We start from the raw sequence: 11,022 nt of genomic DNA, 5'->3' as shown, positions 1-11,022 counted from the left end.
TGCTTGGAAATATACCAGTGACAAGGTTTTCTCAAGAAGATCTGTTTTCATAATCTGGAAGTATTTTCCTGCAACATTTTTGAATTTCTGAATTTTCATTGAATGGAAATCAATTCATATGATCCCATGTTTGAACAGATGATAGGTTGTCCCAGGAGATCCAGAATTTTTTTAGATTTTTTTAGTTCTGCCCAAATATGATGCTCTGAGACAAATTGCCATCAATTCTTTCAAAATGGAAATCAACTTTTAACAAGCTTTTAAGGAATCTTATTCTCTCTTTCCATATCTGTTTCCCAAAGTAACTTAGAAAATAGAGTTCTTACAGAAAATTTCATAGTTCTGTAAATTTCAGAAACTGTTGATGGCCAGCTAAAGCCTTTCTAATACTGCAGTTATATCAGCATACAACCAAAAGCCACCCTCCTAAAACCCTGAAGGAAAGACCAGATGGTTTTTCAGATACAGAAATAGTGCAGCTTTCAAGAAATGATTTCTGCTTTTGTCTGCTTTGTTAAGTTTACCTGGTATGTCCATGTTACTTACAAATTGTTTCTACCGCAGAGTAGGCTTTATCTTATGATTTGTATGTATCAGTAATGATAAAATGACAACAAAATAAAAGGTTTTTTCTCTCGTGCTAGATAAGTAGCTTAATTAGTATTAATTGAATTCTGAGAACCACTCTCTCCTTCCTCTTCTCTACTGCATAGGAGAGCTCCTTCTGAGATATTTTGTCATCTTTTTCCTTCTTACAGTAGAAATGCACCTTGACCTCCTCCTCCTCTCTTTTTAGTACAAACAATTTATATGAAATATTTATATTGTTCTGGGTTTAAAAAAAACAACAAACAAATCCATAATTCATTTTTATTTAACTTTGATAAGGACTCTTCCTCTTGAATTCACAAGGAGATAAGCTGGCCCAAAATTTATTTTCCCTTATTAAAGAAGCAACAAATAGCAACCCTAAAACCTGAAGAAAACACTGTTCAGGTTTTGTTTTTCTAATGTTTGATGGAAATAGACAAGTTTTGAAATATTTTAAGGAATTTTTAAGCCATCTGTAATAAAGGACCTGCCTTCTAATATTTTTCTGTTTCTCTGAAGGAAATTTTTTGATCTTCCTAATGCTAGGCTGCCAATACCAGGAGAACTGTGTAGTAATTTGTCAGTGCTGCAACACAGGTACATTTGCCATATTGGTCTTCTGTAGACACCTGAAAGCAAGTTTCAGTTATGCAGCATTTCAGAGTGAACTAAACCAATTTACATGATGGTGCTGAGATTTTCCCTCAGCTAGTTTTAGGATGAGGCATCCTAGAAAAAATGTGTAAACTGGCAGCTCAACAAGAAAGACAGAATTCCTCTTAAACGTGCATCTCAGAATCACCACCTTTAAATCAGTCTTTTAAGAATAAGGTTGGCTACATTCAGTTCTTTCAGCCTATAAACAACTGAGCTGAGCTTACTCCACTGACAGATGGGGAGGCTGCACTCTGGTTCAACAATATAAAGTTTTTTTTTATGATGGTCCTCACTGTCTGCTCTGCCTGGCCTCCCATGTCCTTGGGGGCCTGAATACATTAGAACTGATACTGATATAAAAAGATGTAGACCCAGGTGCTGTCAAACTGACTGGTTATCTTCAATTGCTTCATCTTGGAAGCAAGAATTGTAAAATAAGCTCTTAAACTTCAATAGTAACTTTTTACTTTGAAAAAATTTCTTCATGTTTAATCTCTCCTGCAAATACTATCAGATAGATGTATTTTTTCCTATTTTTCTATGGTGGCTACTTTAGAAAGAGCTGTAACTGGATCTCTTTGCAATTTATTTCAGCCATTCTGCATGGGAGACATTTTCTAAATTCAGAGCCTCAATACAGATAAATATAATGTGATAAAGTATGCAGAACACAATTGATGAAGAAATGGTTAAACGGGAAAAAATTCTGGAAACCAAATGAATTTGCACCAAATTCTAAACATTTCCACTGTTTATTATTATTCCATTAGTATAAGCACCTACTCTTTATTTTCTTTCTTTGAGAGAGAAGACACAGCATATATTGCTTGCATAATCTTCTCCTAGTTTACATATAAAACTAGAATCAGTACTATTAAACTGTAACAGTTCATTTTCAAGAACATTCATAGATTTAAGTTCCTAAGTACTTCAAGTTATTGGCCATAAAAAGCTTCATATATTCACACTGATGAATAAAATAGTCACAACTCAGCCCCAACTCAGACAGACTTTGTTACTCTCTGAATTACAGCAAAGTGGCACTCATAAATTTTCAGTGAAAGGAGGGCTTTTCTGTTTTGTTTATAGAGTATAATTTCGTTGGAAAATATTTCTTGTTAGAAACATTTCTTACTTTTTAGTAGATAAGTTGTAGCATTTGTACTGGAAAATCACTCCTTGGTAAGAATGCTTCCTGAGCAAAAAAACATCAGTTGATGACAAATGTGTTTTCCATTTGGAAATAGGAAAGCTGTCATAAAGTACAGGAGAAATGTGCTTTAACTATTTCCAATATTTTCTTTTTTAATAATAAGCAGTAACAAAGTACTATGGGTCATTTTTTCAACTTTCTCTCTAATTGATGATGGGTGGGATGAAAGACAGAATGCTTCCCCAGAAAAAGTCAAGGTAGAGGTGTATGCATACAGTATATTTTGTGTGCATTATAGTAACATTTACTCATTTTACATCTTCCAGCTGGAAAAACAGATTAAAATATTTGGAAAAAACTAATGAAAAACATAATTTCAGAGTAGGTATCTTTGGAACACTAATTCAGACTTCTGGTCACCTTTCTCATGTGAATCATGCTCCTTACCAAAAATGGCATAAATATATAATGCTTGCCATAAAAAAAATGCTTTTCCATTTTAAAAAGGAACCATCAAAAATATAAAGATGTCTGCAAAAGTCTTCTCTACTGCTATTGTATTTTCCTTGCAAGGTAATGGAATAATCCAAAATTTTAAGATACAACAGTATATTTTATGCCCTACACTGTTTTTTTATGAAGACAAAGTTCTTGTTCAGTGACTTGGTCAGTAGTTTTTAACTAAAGCCTGTATGAAATTATTGTATCAGTAACTTATTTTTTACATTGAATCAAGTCAAAGTACTGAAAGAAAATTCTCAAAGGGGGGCTCAACACTAGGATTTAAAATTGAAATAAGTTCTTAATTACTACCCACGCTATGGTGTTTGAGCACTATATATATAGGCTTTCTCTGGTTTAAAAAAATAATCTTTATTACCCTGTGTTTCATTTATTTCTTATTGTGCTCCATTCTGCTGTATATTTTGCTAACAAGTTAAATTCTCTGTGATGGAAATCCAGAATTGTTGTTCATGAGCTCTGCAATAAAACAATTTGTTATATTTTGTATGAGCTAAAATCTTTAAAGTGACTAGAACCCTTATGAAACATATTTTAACACTCCTGCAGATTAATAATAAGTTAGGAGAAAAAGCTGTGTTGAGCTTAGCCCAATTATCCTTCCATCTCAATTATATTGTGACATTAAATCTTGTGACATTTAATAAGAAAGGCCATTTCACCCATGGCTGCTTCAATTGCTGACAATTTATGCAAGAGTGTTCCCTCTCCTCAGAAACTATTCTAAAAGAAGGCAGCTTTCTCACATACTGATATGTCTAACTGCCCATGTAAATTAAATAAGACACAACAACACATATAAAATTGTTCTTCTTACAGTTGCTTGATCCCTTTGACTACAGAAAGAGGAATTACCGAGGTTTGAGCTGGAATCTCCATGCAGCACAAAGCAACAATGTATAAATGCACCATCTGGCTCTATGACTGTCTTAAGGACTTTGTGGCAAATCCCCCTGTGTGGTGGTATAAAACAGTGCTCAAAACATTTCAATTAGCATCTGCTTCTACAAGTTACAAGTATATGAAGTCAGGTGTATTTAAGGCCCTAATTTTCATATTTTTAGATAACTATGGAGTCACACCCTTCAGTAAGTGGCTTGGCTTTCAAAAAGAGTCAGAATTCTCACTCTGTAAAAATTTATTTTACTCCATTATGAAACAATTTTATGTTCACATGGCACATCTGATCTCTTGTTTAGGTGGGCTAGATATTTCAAATCAAATATCCAGGTGCTGAAGAGCAGCCTGTTTGCCATAGATAAAACCTCTGTGAAAGTCACATGAACTAAAGGATTACACATCGTGCCTGATTAAGACTGGATAAATTAATTCAGGTAGAAATATTTTTTTTTCCATGGTCCCGTTCTGCCCAGCAATAGATATTATGAAGTTTTTCTGTGATGTTACAACATAAGGTATTAGAAAATCACGTAACAAGAAGCAAAATTAAAACCATAATCTTTTCAAAGGAAACGTAACAAGCAGCTAAATTATAACCATTCCATACTATGAAAATCACATTCTTTTACAGGTTTGTGGGTGGAGAGAACAGTGTGTACCTTCATGCATACTGGCAAAATTTAACCCAGCTGCTCCAGATTCTGGGTGTGCTACAAACTGCTGTGCAGGATGTATAAGTCAATCATTGAGCCACAATCTTCATCCCTCTTTGACAAATCAAGTAATAAAAAGATTGCTGTTTGGCTTTCTGAATTTTTTGATTGGTTGGTTTTTTGGTTTTTTCGTCTTTTGTGGGGTATTTTTTGGGTAGTAAATGTCTGTGGAGGAATAAGCACTGTACAAAATTCCCAGAAAATGTGCTTTTAATGCACAATGGCAAAGACTGTATGCTAATATCATATTCCATGCACCTTTTCATGTAATCTCTCTATAAAGCACTCACACCTAATACAGAAGACAACAAAATATTTACATTTGTGCCAGAAGTAGATAATGTCTTTGAAAACCACAACCAGGAAAACACAAACAAAATGTAACTTGAGGGAGAAAACTCAGAACAGTTAAACTAAGGCCTGTCTCTTAATTGTGGCAGTTCCAAGGAAAAGAGAGGAGAAATACTCCAAAACCTACATTCATTCTTTTATTCATTTCCATTTCTTAGGGATAAACTAATTGTTATAGAAGAGTTATGTTGTACCATACAGAGTAGTGAAGTTAAATGCCAGCACAATTTTTTTTGGCACAGCTCTGATTTTTTTAGAAAGCAGATAAATAGCTAACACTTTACTTGTGAGCATTTTAATGACAGGATGAAGAGATCTGCAAACCTTCCCAGTGAGAAAAAGCCACAGGTTCAGGGCTAGCTGTTGGCATAGAGCAGGAAACTGCTCACTTGAAAGCTTGTTGCTTTTGATGTGCTGAGTGAAGTGGATGATGGCTCCGAACACTTGCTCCCTGCTTGCACAACCCTCCTCTGCTGACATTTGGCCACCGTGTCCTTTCAGCAAGGAGGAGCCACAGTTACCTGTAGAGTGGCACACTGGTACTGCCTCTACCTCCTTCTCCTCTTGGGGCTGGTGGCAGAATCACAAAGCCCTGCTTCCTGGGACCTTCTCAGAATGCTCTGGGGGAGTCCATAGGAATGGATTTCATCGTGGCATTTTATCCCCCTTAGCTATATCAGAAGGTTGACTAAAATTCATGGGCTTGAGCTAACAGCTCTGGTAATTAAGCTGGACTCATGCTAAGTGCTGCAGGGGGAGATCCAGCCTGCTTGGCTGCAAGAAAGGTCTGGTTCTCAGAAACAGGACAGCTTGCAGTTTGTACAGAGAAAAGGAAAAGAGGAATCCATACCTATCACCCCCCTTTCCTGACAGGCACTGACCTCTCCCTGCATTTTTCTTCCCTTCCAAGCCTTCCCCCCTCTCCTCACTGACTGAGCCCTGCTCTGCCAGTGTTGCAGAACTGACCTTTGCCTTTCCAAGATAACAATGTTTTCCTCTGTTGCTGAAGCTTGGTTTTGGCTGTGGTTCTCCATCATTCTCTAACCACGTGTGCACATTAGAAAATTATTTCATAACAGCATCAGTAACAATTAAAGACCAGTTGTGAGGTTTTGGAGTTTTTTTTCTTATGCACTATTGCTACTTCGATAATTACTCTAGAAGTTAGGGATAGCAAACCTATTTACATCACCAGCTTTTCTCCTGCTGCCTAGGAGAAAAGAATGTAAGGATCATCTGCTTCTTGTTCCTGCATCTAGGGATGCAACAGAATCTCCACCCCAAAAAGGTATGGGTTTTTATAATTTCTATTCTGAAAAGAAGCAGAAATAGTTTGTAGCCTTGACATAGTATATTTGAGTCTCTGCCAGATGATAGCAACCTTTTTTGAGCACTATTAATGCTCATCTTGTAGGGCTTCAATTTGTAGGCTGTTCTTGCTATCATCTTTGAACAAAGGCAGAACGATATTTTAAGTTTTGAATGTGTACTGAGAAAGCATTGAATTAAAATGAGAATCCAAGATTTGAGTGTATCTCTATGCAAGCCCCTGGGAAATTTCCCTAGAACTTTTATGTTTTGCAATTATAGCTGTGATTTCTATTTTGGCTTCTAGATGTCCAAACCCAGTTCATTATTTCCCAGAACTATAACCAAACTCTCCACTTGCAGGATTTTGTTAAATTCTGCTTCCTTTTCAAAAGTTATTCTTCCAGTATGATTATAAATGCTTTTTACACCAGTATTCTAGAATCATTTGCAAAACTGGAAAATAAAATCTGTCACTTTTCCTGTTCTGTATAGAAATTAATGTAACAGATTGTTTAATTAGAAAGAGTGCATAAGCTGATGAATTTCTTCAACTATCAACATGACTGAGAGTCAGTAATAAACCATTCTTGATATGTAACTATCAACAATACCATTTTTTAAGATGATTATTACTTGTGTATAAAAAAGAAATTCAATCACTATCATGTCCTGACCTGCAAATGTAAAATTTATTGTAATTTGTACTGGAGCTGAAGAATGGTAGCTTTGAGGTGAGTCCCATAAAAATTGCAAAAAAAAAAACCCCAAGTCTATAGTTCTGGAACATACAGTGTGAAATAAAATTACACGGCTTGATAAGAAAATAATAGTAATTACTTTGAGTAGCCTTGCATTACTCTTATCTAAAACCAAATTATTGATAAATAATTCGAAGTACATTTTCTCCTCATTGCAGCTGAATTACATTAATGGACATCATGGGCCTGATTTTACTTATTACAAAGTCTATTATAACTTTGGAACTTGTCATTTTTCATTTAAATTGTAATCCCTGGAAACCTTTCCAACTGATATCTTACACAGTGCCTTTAAATATATCCCTTTTATTACAAATCTAATAACATGACAAAGCATGCTCAGAGAGTGAAAACACCACACTTTGCTATAAATTAATTTACACTGCTGGGACTTTCCCTTATCAGATATTCAGTTGTGGCTGACAATCGTCACAGGTGAGGCAAAGTTTGTAGACAGAATGTATTCTATTGGGTCAACTGACACAGCTGGGGAAAAGAAAATCAACAAACCTAGAAAATTTTATATTCCCCAAAGCACATCTATTCTACCCATCCATATCAGCTGGTTTTAGCAAAATACACTCTCTCTCCCTACAAGCCTTCCTTCGTGGCAGAGAGAAAGCAACCACAGCAAACATTTTCAAGTAGTGATGATGCCATGGTAACATGCATAAATACCTTTTTTGCCTGTATGGAGGCAACATGCATCTACTGGGATGGTTAGCAGAGAATATTCTGCAAGGAAAACATTTCCTGCAAATACCGGTCCCCTGCTTAAATCCCCCTTCAAAATTTTACAATTTTGTATTTAAAAATTTTAGTTGAAGTTCTCTCTCTTGTCTAAAAGAAAGAAAATTATTTTTTTCCCCACCACACAGGAAACTAGAAAATAAGGTACATTAAGTGCTTTCAAGTTCATACAGAAAACAAACCCACTTTGACCCCATTCAAGTATTCCAATCCCAAATAAATTAATTTAATCTGGGAATTCTTTGTGTGAAGATGATGCGACAAAGACATGGACAGACTTTAACTGACTAGACTAGGATATAGCAACTGGAACAATAGAAAGGGTACAAATTTTTTGTTTTTATTTAATTGGTAGTTCCTTTAAGAGAGAGTAAAACAGACTCCCAAATGTACTGCGGTACAACTTTCCATAGCCCTTTCTGATAGGTCAGTCTCCCTTCCTGCAGCAGCAGAACTTGCCACAGGCTTACTGCTTCCATAAACATAGGTGTTTTGATTTCAGGTAGAGAGGAAACTGCAAATGATCTCTTTTTAATAGCATTCAGCTGTGGAAGCAAACAGGTATTTGTTACAAGCAAGAGGGTCGGGTTTTGTGGAACAGGCAGGTGGCTGCAAGTTTTCAGAGTAACACTGACCTAATCCTTTAAATATATGTTCCTTAAACCTTCAAATGGAGCAGTGGTGACAATAATTACCAAACACTTCAAGATAATGCTAAACAGAGTTCAGAGGCTATGACAATGCACAAGTAATTCACTATAAGCGTACATCCCTGATCTTAATGCCCAAAATTGGAAAACACTTATGACAAAGTACAACTAAGGTCTGATTTCACTGTCATTAATATTAATGGGAACTTTATCCCTAGCTTCCCTGGTAGCAGTTCATAAAAATGTATTAACTGGGCAAGACAGAATTAATTCATATGTATGACTGTATGAATGCTTATACATATGCATATAGATATTATAGCTCAGTACATCCCTTTTTTAAAAAGGCAAGGTACTTGAAAAACTCCAAACAACTCTGTCTGATTTTATGTTCTTACATTTTTGTGATGTATTTTAGTATCATGTCTTCATGTTTCCCATAAGCTTTCTTTTATGTCTAAACACACCAGTAATATCTTCCAGCTCTTGTATTTCTGCTATGCGGTAAATATACATATATATATATATACACACACACACACACACACACATTATGGCCAAGTTTCTGTTAAAAAAACCCTTATCTTTGAAACAGAATTTGAATTCCTTACTTTAAATGCCAGTAGTAATTACAATGCAGGATTTTCATGCAATTCCTTTTGCTTTTTAAAACCAAGAATTAGAAGTTTGATAGCAAATTCAAATGAACATATTTCCATGATTTATCCAAAAATGCAGAGGCAGATTCAATTGAACACAATTAACCTCAAAATCTACAACCACTTCTGAGGATGAATCATATCCCTTCCAGCAGCTGAACCTTCATGCAATGAGAGTGTCTCAACAGGCACATACATCCCCCAGCCTGGAGGGACTGACTCTGCTGAGCTCCTAAATGCTCACGTTGTCCATTTAACATCAGTGCAGAATTTGTTCAAGTGAAGCACGAGGACTCTTTGTTTTTACGAGATTTTTTTTGTGCTTCGTGGGTAGAAGAATGGTAAGACCAGTGAACTCTAAGTTGTATGGGACTGATTAAGTGTATCTGGGAAGAAGGGAGGGAAGAGGTACAGACCAAGTACTTCAGTACAAATATAGCATGGTGTAGGTCTGTACCTTTGAAAAGGATTAATTTTTTCTCTACAAAGACAGAATCAACAAATCCAACTTCTAAAAGTCCAACAGCTCAGTCAGCTAGAACAACCTGACAGAATTTGACCAGAACAAAATCAGTAAGCCTACAGGATTGCAGCAACACACCTGTAGAGGCTGCTATACAGATTATAAAAAGCCAGTAGTTAATGACATCTTGGCCTCCTTTACATGCTCCAGCAGTGAAAGTACTGGCTAAAAATATCTATCTTGGGATTCTTGTGCACTCAAGGTCTTCAAGAGAAAAGAAAGAACAGGCTGGCCCTGCAGAATATTTTTAAAATTAACCTTTTTTTTAGGATGCAACTCTTGTGGTATCTTGGCTTTTCTAACTGGAGAGTTAGGAGTTGGGAGCTTAAAAATAATTTGTTTCTATAGATCTCCATTTTCTGAATTTCTGGAATGCTTCATTAAGCTCTAGACAAAGGACTTTTTACATCTCATTCTAAATAATCCTGCAGCAGGTACACATTTGTTTGAAGTTATATTCCAAACATTCAATTTAACAAAGCTACATGGTCATGGAAAACCCATTCTGTCACTTTTGGCATTCTATTTGTTGAATAATTGGCCTAACTTTCCTCTCTGATTGCCATGCTGAATTTTCCAGCTTCTTTCTAAAATACACTTCTTCAGACTCATAAAAATTTATTTCTTCTGTAAAATCTGTTTTCTTTTATCTGAAAACCAATTAAAATATCTGGAAGTTTATGTAGTGAGCAGAATGAGGAGAAATGGATTTGGGGCTTTTCTGTGCTGAGTGGAGGAGGTGGAGTTATGAAGCCTTAAGCCACCCAAAACCATAAAGAACCCTGCTTGTGAGCTAAAAAAAAATAACAGAAAATTTTAAAAATAATTTTGCAGACAGAAAGATTTTAAGTGCCTGGAAGGAGATGATATTTTAATATAAAGTACCTTCTCAGTGATTGCTGTAGTGTTAGTTATATCACAATTAATAAGCAGCACAACATATGCTGTTAGGCCAACTAGAAAGAATTTCTGAAAATATGCAACACATTCAAAACACCATCTAACCACTAATCTCCAGCTTAATGAGATTTAATGCTAGTGCTCTTTCAACAAACAGATTTAACCAGGGGCCTGAGGCTGGAACAGATTATTAATATGGGGAAAGAATATTTACATTCAAGAAGGGAAACACTTCATGTATCTAATGCAGTGGTTAAGGAAAAAGTCAAAAAATCACATCCAGGTGAAAAGCAAAAGTTTTGAAAGGATCTATACAGACAAACTATGAAAAACACTGATGTTTTGCATATTCAGTGAACCTCAGTAAAGCTGAGTAAGAAATTTCAGACAGATTAGAAACTTCATTCTGATCTCTCTAACAACATTTGAATTGCAACCTGAGAATCATCTCATTGGTTTTTCAATGAAAATAGAACTACTGGTATGTCAGCTTCTTGACTATCATCCTTCCTGTCCTTCCCACCACCCATTAGTTAGATGTCTGTCTAACTTTAGGAAAAAAATATTCTTTTGATTCTGCCTTG

At 35.6% G+C, this 11,022-nt stretch overlaps 1 protein-coding gene across 11 annotated transcripts in view; it reads left to right on the top strand.

Moving 5' to 3' along the window:
* Positions 1 to 5,947: 5,947 nt before the first annotated feature.
* Positions 5,948 to 11,022, top strand: part of B3GALT1 (beta-1,3-galactosyltransferase 1) — a 90,200-nt gene continuing 85,125 nt past the window's right edge. For 6 of the 11 annotated variants that reach the window (XM_071747452.1, XM_071747453.1, XM_071747455.1 and 3 more), the window contains exon 1: positions 5,957 to 6,175. The gene's annotated coding sequence lies outside the window, so the exon portion shown is untranslated. Of the gene's footprint in view, positions 6,176 to 11,022 lie in introns of all 11 variants that reach the window. The other 5 variants (XR_011726566.1, XR_011726564.1, XR_011726563.1 and 2 more) reach the window with 1 other exon arrangement.

This window comes from Heliangelus exortis, chromosome 6, assembly GCF_036169615.1.
Source record: "Heliangelus exortis chromosome 6, bHelExo1.hap1, whole genome shotgun sequence".
Classification (NCBI taxonomy): Eukaryota; Metazoa; Chordata; class Aves; order Apodiformes; family Trochilidae; genus Heliangelus; species Heliangelus exortis.
This window is presented reverse-complemented; position numbering and strand designations above follow the sequence as displayed.